The following is an 8,704-nucleotide window of genomic DNA, read 5'->3' as shown; positions in this document are numbered from 1 at the left end:
GTTTACCCTAACACCAGCTCAGCCACCGCCGCTCAAGCCAAGCCTCACCCTCGTTAACTGCCTCTGACACTGCCGTCGACAAACCTGTCCAAACAATGACCGAATCAATCAACAGTCCACCAATCAGTCAGAAAAATAGAGAAAAATAAAAAAAATCAATCAACGCCGCCTTTGAGTCTGTTTCCCTTGAAACAAGTTTTCTCTCTTGATAGTTTCCCTTGAATAAAAATATTGAGGTTGTTTCCCTCAAAACAAGTTTCTCTCTTGAGATGGTTTCTCTTGAACCATTATCCCTAAAGATGGTCTATCATCTTCATCGTAGGAACCGTGTCATCCACCGACCAGATCTCCTCATCACTAGGAGCCGCGTCACCCCTAGATAATCAGTCATCCTCATCATGTAAGAATCGTGTTATCATCCCTAAAGATGGCCAGTCATCCTCATCACATAGGAACCGTGTCATCCCCCGACCATTTCTCTTTATCACGTAGGAGCTGCTTCACCTCTAGATAACCAGTCCCTCATTGAGTAGGAATCAGTTTCATCACCCCAAAGATGGTCAAACATCCTCATCGCGTAGAGTCATGCCACCCACTGACGAGATCTCCTCATACGGCCAGAACACTTCATCACGTATGAGTAAGGTCGCTCAACAACAACATATCAAATTTCCAAGAAAAAGAATTGGACAAAAACTTGTTGTCTTTTTGTCTTTGCCCTATTCTTGTTAACACAAGTGTGCAAAGAGGGGCAGTTGTAGACACTCGTTTTTATCCGGCCCTTAAAATTATTATTATTATTTCTTATAATTTTTTACACATTTTGCAGACCCTCACCTGAGCCCAATTACAAATCAAGCCCAACAGACCCATCAAAACCCAGAACCCAGATTACAACCTAACAGAAAAAAACCCAACCCAGCTAGAGCCTAGACCGAGGCCCGAAATCTGACCGATCAGGCCCAACACCCAACTCGCTAGGGTTTCATCATCTTCTGTCCACGTCGCCTAACTCACAACTATTGGATCAAGTTTGATCCAACAGTCTAAGATGACCAGTAGGGTTTTCACCCTAACACTAGCTCAGCCGCCGCCGCTCAAGTCGAGCCTCACTCTCGCGAACGCCTCTAACGCCATCGTCGACAAACCTATCTAAACAGTGACCGAATCTACAACATCCATCAATCAGTCAAAAAAATAGAGAAAATCAAAAGGAAATCCCCCATTATCCCGAGGCAGTCGGATGTCAATCTGCCTAAAATAGGGCACTCAAAACCTATTTCTGAAAACACAAATCATCACAAAAAAGCACATGCAATATAAAAGAAGAAAAAACAATAGAAGAGAATGAGGAGTTTTTCGAAGAGAGAAAAATAGAGAGAGAGGGAGAACCAAATCATACCAGAATCAAAAAGAAAAAAACATTGAAAGAAAAAAAAAAAGAAAGAAAGAAAGGAGAATAGAACAAAAAGTTTACTTTTTCTTTAGATCTGCTGACCTAACCCCATCTCGAAAATCTGACCCCAATTCATACTGAGAATGAGAAAACGCTTTGAATAGTCTCTTTCTCTCTCTCCGACGCCGACGAATGGCGTTGTCGCGACCGACGCGTCGGAGTCCTACCGAATTCTGGGAATCCTTATACTCCGTTTGAAGCTCTCTAGAGCTTTCTCTCTTTCTCTCTCTTTCAAAATCGAGGAAAGGACGCAAAATGAAGAAGGTAGGTTCAGTTGGATCGATTTTTAGCTTATATATGGGGCATCGAAGACTTCGTTTTAGGGAACCTGGGGAGCATTTCTCACCTGGTTTATTCGCAAAAAAAGTCCACTGTATCTTGTAACCTTTTATTTTAGTCATCAATACAACTTTAGTTTATTTTTACTTTAATCTTTTGTTTTGTGTATGTTGTAATTTAGTATTTGTTACCTTTGTATTCTTTTATTTTTATTTAAGCCTAGGTCATCGTGTTTTAGTTTATTTATACTTAGCAGTCTATTTCTTGATTAGTTCATTTTAGTCCTTATCTGGTTGATTATTACTTTTTATTAGTGTTTGTTTTGGTCACTATATTTGTAATTATTCCTTTTGGCCACTATTTCACATTTGGTTTAATTATTATTTGGCATTTTATGTTTCTAATTTATTTTATTTTAGTCCTCAACATCATTATGGGTTATTTACATTTCTGGTACCTGTATTTGTTTAAAGTGACTATTGGGCTCTGATTTGTTCATAATTATTATTAGGTCCTTCAAGTTTCTATTAGTTTTATTTTGGTCCCTTAAATCACTGAATGAGCTTATTTGTGTTTGTATTTTAATCTGTAATATTTTCTAATGTGTTTTAGTCTTTTATATTGAATGATTATTTTACACCTTATGTAGTTGTTCGTATTATATTTAATAAATATTTTTAGCTCCATTTAATGTAATATTTTATATTATATATTTCTAGCTGCATTTATTTCCATTTGTATTTTCTATATATTGATGATCACTCGAATGTTTTTCAAGAACACCGATTTATAGAATGAGTGTGGAAAGCATTAGTTGTCGAAGTGATGCGATTCAATACGGCATTTTAACGATGGGAACTTGAAATAAATCTAGTTGTTTTATTAATTAAATATATTTGTGTGAATGATTCGATGAGTTTTATTTTATGAAAACGTTGATAGTCAATTTATATTTTATCATATTTTATATCGATGAGGGAATTCTTTTAGACAAAGAAATAGACGAGATATCTTTCCCGTGGAGGATTACTAATCTCGAGATTTCTTTTCAAATTAAAGGACTTCCCTACTAATCAATTCGAAGCAAATTAATTAACTTTATGTTCGATTTATATTTTCACTACTACGACAAAGTGTAAGCGACACAATACTAATTTTGGGCGTTGTAAGGGTGTTAATCATTCCCCACGCATAATCGAGTCCAGGGCCCATTAATTCGATTTTTTGGTAACGCATACCGGCTTTTGTCTTAAGAAACAAATTTTCCTTAAAATTGTTTTAAAAGACGATTTTTAGGTATTCGACCTACCTAACCCAAAGTCGATGGCGACTCCCTATCAAATTTAATCCAATCAATTTAAAATCGTCAGTTTTTCAAATAAAAATCATAATTGATTTTTTAAAATATTTAATTGTTTTAAAAAAAATAGTTATGACAGTTTGGCGAGTTATTGAAGTTTTTAATTCTTCATTTTAATTGTCATACTAACATTTTAATTATTTGCTTTCAGCTCTGTCGAAGTTTTTGTTGAGATTTTTACTTTTTCGTTTTTTTGAGTCAAAGGTTTGTATGTTCCTCCTCATACACTCAAGTACATTTGCATAACATAAGCTCTAGACCCGAGCTTCGTTCCAAATAAGTCGAGGTGAATGCTTACTCTCGTAATAATTTTCTCGTTTGATTTTTAGCAAATAACTGAGGGAAACATACCTTTACCTTCGTAGGGATTTATTCCTCGTATGGATATAAGGGGAAGTGAATCCCCTCAAATTGAACTCATTCCATTCAAACCTGTAATGGGTAAGGATCGAGGGTTTGGTAGCCCAAGGGGGCACTGACATCAAGGACAATTCGAGTACCCTTTCCTTATAGAGCCGAAACCATACATATAATGAATCGTAAAAACGTTCACCCTAGATATAGTTATACCGAACCTCTTTCCGTCAATTGGTACCCAAAATAAGTACACAAAGGACGACCACTTCTAAAACCTTCCTTTTGCTTTAAATTTTGTTGAATAAAAGCATGCGAACTATACCATGTTATGATCAATTTCTTGAGATTAATCATTTGGGTAGAAAGCTGTCCGGGTAGGAATGCTATTTAATAAAAGCATGTTCGGGTAGACATCATGACGGGGTAGATGTTATATTCATCTCTGAATACATTTTATCCGTATAAATTATTTTACTTGTACTAACTTATTTCTTTCTTTTGTTTGTGTCATTTTTCACATTTTTTTTTCATTTCATTTCATCGACATGACATAATGCAAAAGTGTTTATCCATAAGGGGATATTCGAGAGAAACTTTTCACAAGAGAGGTAAAAGTTTTCAATCAATCAGTCACGTACACAGACATGCGCCGAGGGCTAAAAGAAGTTCAGTAAAAGAATGAGACTTACTCGAAGATCGTGTAGCATTCGAGATTGATATGATCCACTGATCCGAGGAGTAATCCAGCAGTAGATTCTTATCTATGATAATTTATTGCTAGTCACCAATGAGTGACACACTGACTTCAGCACTGTCGGGGTATTAACGGTGTTAGGTTACAGAGTGCTTAAGGGGCATCATTTTCAAAGACGAAGCAGTGATACATTTCAACTCAACATCTAAGCTAAACATGTCTGTAAAATGGACTACCTTGTAATGTGAAGGCTTTTATCTCTGGTGAAAATTAATCTATGATATTCACCATTGGGATCAACATTTTGCATCTGCATTTGCATCATTGCATTCTGCATGGAATTCATATAAGCATTTATACATGCATTAATCGTATCTCGTGGGGACTTTGAGGAAGTGTTTCTAACTGATAAACGTTCACACTACTGAGAATTGTGGGACATTGAAGTGCAAGGTCCAAGATCTAATTGATTCAGGGCATAGACAATCAAAGAATGATGGGGCATTCTAATCAAGAAGATTTTTGCATCTGCCAAGAAACATTTTTGCAATTGCATTAAGAGCATTGTTTTGTTTAAACTAGTTTTTGTTTTGTCTTTATTATTTGCTTAAATATTTTTAAATCTTTTAATGATTAAATTTATGCTACCTTCTAAGGTTGAATAATTGAACGAATTTTAATTTTGTAGTTATTAGAATATCGAATGAATTACAGATTCTTTTAGTTCTTCAAGAATTATAGAATTTAACATATGACAAGATTAGACCTTTTACCATCCAAAACCAAAAATAAAATCTCTCGATTCTTTACCCAAAATAATTCATGGTCACTACCAAAGAACCAAATTTTGACATTCCCTCTCTTTGAGACCTTGAAACATTGCATTTATCTTTTCGATACACAAAAAAAGGTCATACCCTTACCTTTCTTGAGCCTATAAGTCACCATCGTCTTCTTAGACGCAAAACCGACATTTTTCTACCAATAAGACCTAAAGACATAGAGTACAAGATGTTCACTTGAACATGAACCTTCCTACAAGAAGACACAACTTGGGGAATCTCGTATCAATTTTCTAAAAAAGCCTGACAGTGAGACATACTAGAAGCAGAAGCAGAAAAAAGGAAATTAATTGAAAATAATTCTCATGCATTAATTACATTGTTTTCATATGAATAAATTAATCCTAAAAATCTATCCCCGTGGGGATACCTCTTCTGCAAATACTTTTGTGTATGAAATTATGAACAACTTTCTTTCATTATCCCTTCACAAAAGGAGAAAATATATATCGCTTGTGTCCCCATTGAGCCTAAATTATGTTTTCTTCTGATTCAACCCTAACTAAGGATCACCCACTATACTGGGGGGTAACGTGAAGCAATATGCTCGCATGAGTGAAGGCATCAGTCCATAAAGATACCGAAAGGTGAACCGAATGCAAAGTGTGAAGATCAAAGAAGCGAAGAGAAAGAAGAAAAAAAATAAAGAAGAAAAAAAAAAAAAAAACGAAAATAAAAAAAGGAAATAAAAAAACAAGAAAAATAAGCAAAGAAAAACAAAGAAAAGGGGACAAGAAGCACACTCAAAGATTCCCTCAAGTCAAATGATGCATCGAGCTTCAAACCATAAGATTGATCAAGTACGGTCGGTTCAAAGATCAATTCACCAGAAGATCATAAGGACACATACAAACAGATTCAAATAAAGCAAGACAATATTGAAGACATCAAAATGAATTGATTCTTGGTTCAATTACCCTTACACTTGTTTGGGCCTTTTATCCATTTCTTTCATAACCATGAACCAACCTACATTACATGCCTTAAAAGTCCTTTCTAAAGATACATGGATTTCTAAACAGAAGACACTATCTTCATATCTCATCCCACGCATCAGGATTAATCTTTTATTTACAAAAGGTTTTCTAAAATCTTTAATGCATGATATAGAAAATAAAAAGGGGTTCAAGACGAGATTCTTAATAACGTTTTGTAAAAAGGAGGATTCGAGTTGAAAACATGAAAAGGCGCTTGAAATAAAGACTTTGCAGCTGTTGTATGAATGCAACCTCACAATCCCTTGATAAGGCATTGCACAACCCGGATATGATTAGGAGAGCTGAGAACCGGAGAACACTTCCAGTAGATGATCATAGAAGCTACTCCAGTAGATCAATGAACATCAAAGAAACGAGAATGTCATACTTTGACCAAAGACAATAACCCAAGACATTGTTCTTTCATTACTTAACCATACCTTAAGATAGCATTGATCTTGAAACTTGTCAAATAGCTTTAATTTATGAAGGATTAAAGAGTAATTAATTCTTTGATATCCAATGAACTCTTGTTTATGATTTGTCTTAATTATGAAACCTAGAAAGGGACAATATTTTTCAAAATCTTTGATTAAACATTTTTCAAAATTCTTTTAAGTGATATTTTTCAGACATTTGAAAATAAAATAAGAAGAAGAAAAACGTTTTTCAAACAAGACAATCTCTCTCGAGTAGATCTTGATAGCTGACACATGCTCTTAGACACTAAGCTCATGCTTGGAATAGTGCTGAAGCAAGAAATGATGAATGTTGGGGCATTTTTGGAGGCTCATATCATCCAGGAGTACAATGCCATCCACAGATTTGGACATCTTGAAGTCAACGATCAAATCTTCTGAAGAAATTCCTCAACATGTAGGAGTAGGCAGTCTGTAAACATTTGAGATCGTCTCTCTCAAAACAAACTTCATCTCGCTTGAGACATTTTCCCAAATTTTGAAAATTTTAAAACAAAATTGATCTCATATGAGATATTTTCCTAAGAACAAATTTGTCTCGCTCGAGATAATTTCTCTTAAACACCAATCCTTGAGATTGTTTCTTTCGAAACAAATTTTATCTCGCTGGAGACAATTTTTCTTAAAACAAAATTAATTTCACTTGAGATTGTTTTCTCTAAAAAAATGAATTTTGTCTCACTTGAAACAATTTTTACTCAAAACAAATTTTATCTCTCTTGAGACAATTTCTCTTGAAAAAAATCTTTGAGTTTGTTTCCCTTGAAACAAAGTTTTGTCTCTTTTGAGACATTATTTTGAAATAAAAATCTTTGAGTATGTTTCCCTTGAAACAAAGTTTTATCTCTCTTGAGACATTATTTTGAAATAAAAATCTTTGAGTTTGTTTCTCTTGAAACAAAGTTTTGTCTCTTGAGACAATTTCTATTGAAACAAAAGTTTTTGAGTCTGTTTCCTTTGAAACAAAGTTTTGTCTCTCTTGAGACAGTTCTCTTGAAACAAAAGTCTTTGAGTATGTTTCTCTTGAAACAAAGATTTGTCTCTTGAGATAGTTTTTCTTGAAAATAATCTTTGAGTTGTTTCCCTTGAAACAAGTTTTGTCTCCCTTAAGACAGTTTCTCTTGAAACACAAATCTTTTAGTTTGTTTCCCTTTAAACAAGTTTTGTCTCTCTTGAGACAGTTTCCCTTTAAATACAAACATTGAGGTTGTTTCCCTTGAAACAAGTTTGATCTCTCTTGAGACGGTTTGTCTTGAAACCATTATCCCTAAAGATGGCCAGCCGTCCTCATCACATAGGAACCGTGTCATCCCCCGACCATATCTCCTTATCACATAAGAGCCGCGTCACCCATAGATAACCAGTCCTCCTCATTGCGTAGGAACCGTGTTATCATCATCCCCAAAGAGGCCAAACGTCCTTATCGCGTAGGAACCATGCCATCCACCGATAAGATCTCCTCATATGACCAGAACACTTTATCACGTATGAGCAAGGTCGCCATCAACAACAAACATATCAAATTTCCAAGAAAAAGAGAATCGAACAAAAACTTTTTGTCTTTTTTGTCTTTGCCCTATTCTTGTTACATGAATGTGCAAATAGGGGCAGCTATAGACACCCGTTTTTGTCTGACCCTTAAAAATATTATTATTATTATTATTATTATTATTTCTTGTAATTTTTGACATATTTTTACAGGCCCTCACCTTGAGCCCAAATTACAAATCAAGCCCAATAGACCCAGAAAAACCCAGAACCCAGATTACAATCCAACAGTAAAACCCAACCCAGATAGAGCCCAGACTTGAGGCCCAAAATCTAAACCGGTCCAGGCCTAACACCTAAACTTGTTAGGGTTTCATCATCTTCTACCCATCACCGCCTCATTCACAACCGCTGGATCAGGTTTGATCCAACAGTCTAAGATGACCCAGTTTAAGGTTTTCACACTAACACCAACTCAATCGCTGTCGCTCAAGTCGAGCCTCACCCTCGCCGACCTCCTCTGATGCCACCATTGACAAACCTGTCCATACAGTGACCGAATCAATCAACAATCCACCAAATCAGTCAGAAAAACAGGAAAAAAAACAAAAGAAAATCCCCCATTATACCGAGGTAGTCTGGATGTCAATCTGCCTAAAATAGGGCACTTAAACCCTATTTTTGAAAAACAACAAATTATCACAAAAGAACGCAAGATAAAAGAAGAAAACAAGAGAGTAATGGGAGCTTTTCGAAGAGAGAAAAAAAAATA

This window comes from Hibiscus syriacus, unplaced genomic scaffold (genome assembly GCF_006381635.1).
Source record: "Hibiscus syriacus cultivar Baekdansim isolate YM2019G1 unplaced genomic scaffold, ASM638163v2 tig00110637_pilon, whole genome shotgun sequence".
Lineage (NCBI taxonomy): Eukaryota > Viridiplantae > Streptophyta > Magnoliopsida > Malvales > Malvaceae > Hibiscus > Hibiscus syriacus.
The sequence above is the reverse complement of the archived record's forward strand: the minus strand, read 5'-3'. Positions refer to the sequence as shown.